Source organism: Arachis duranensis, chromosome 2 (genome assembly GCF_000817695.3).
Source record: "Arachis duranensis cultivar V14167 chromosome 2, aradu.V14167.gnm2.J7QH, whole genome shotgun sequence".
Classification (NCBI taxonomy): domain Eukaryota; kingdom Viridiplantae; phylum Streptophyta; class Magnoliopsida; order Fabales; family Fabaceae; genus Arachis; species Arachis duranensis.
Genome location: NC_029773.3, coordinates 67346192 through 67346992, shown reverse-complemented (window position 1 = coordinate 67346992; position 801 = coordinate 67346192).

The following is an 801-nucleotide window of genomic DNA, read 5'->3' as shown; positions in this document are numbered from 1 at the left end:
TCTAGTGTCTCATCTTAAGTTTGGTGTCAATTGCATGCATCCATTCATGTGTCCTTAAGGATCTTCAAGTAATTCTTGATGATTTCTTGCTCTGATATTTGAATTCTATTGACTTGAGTGTTTTGTGTGTCTCATATGCATTCTCATTTTGTTAGTGTCAGTAGTATACAAACTGCTAAGTTTGGTGTCTTGCATGCATTGTTATTTGATTTCAGTTGCATTTTTTTTATTATTATTCCTCATTATTAAAAATCCAAAAATATGGTTGCATTTTTTATTATTCCTCGCTATTAAAAATCCAAAAATATTTTTAATTTGTGTCTTTTCAAGTCAATAATACAGAGAATTGAAGATTCAGAACCTACAGCAGAGGAATTACACAGAAAAAGGCTGGGCGTTCAAAACGCCCAGTGAAGAAGGGCAAACTGGCGTTTAAACGCCAGCCAGGGTGCATGGCTGGGCGTTTAACGCCCAAAAGGGTAGTAGTTTGGGCGTTAAACGCCAGAATGTGCACCATTCTGGGCGTTTAACGCCAGGATAGCACAAGAGGGAAGATTCTGTTTTCAATGCAAATTTTTTTCAAGTTTTCAAATTTTTTTTAAAAAATCAAATCTTTTTCAAATCAAATCTTTTCAATCAAATCTTTTTTAAAATCAATTTCTTTCTATTTTCAAGGATACTTACTAACAATTAATGTTTTGATTCAACAATTCAAGTATGTTGCCTTTTCTGTTGAGAAAGGTTTAATGTTTGAATCATATCTTTTCTTGTTAGCCAAGTCATTAATTTTTAAAATCAAAT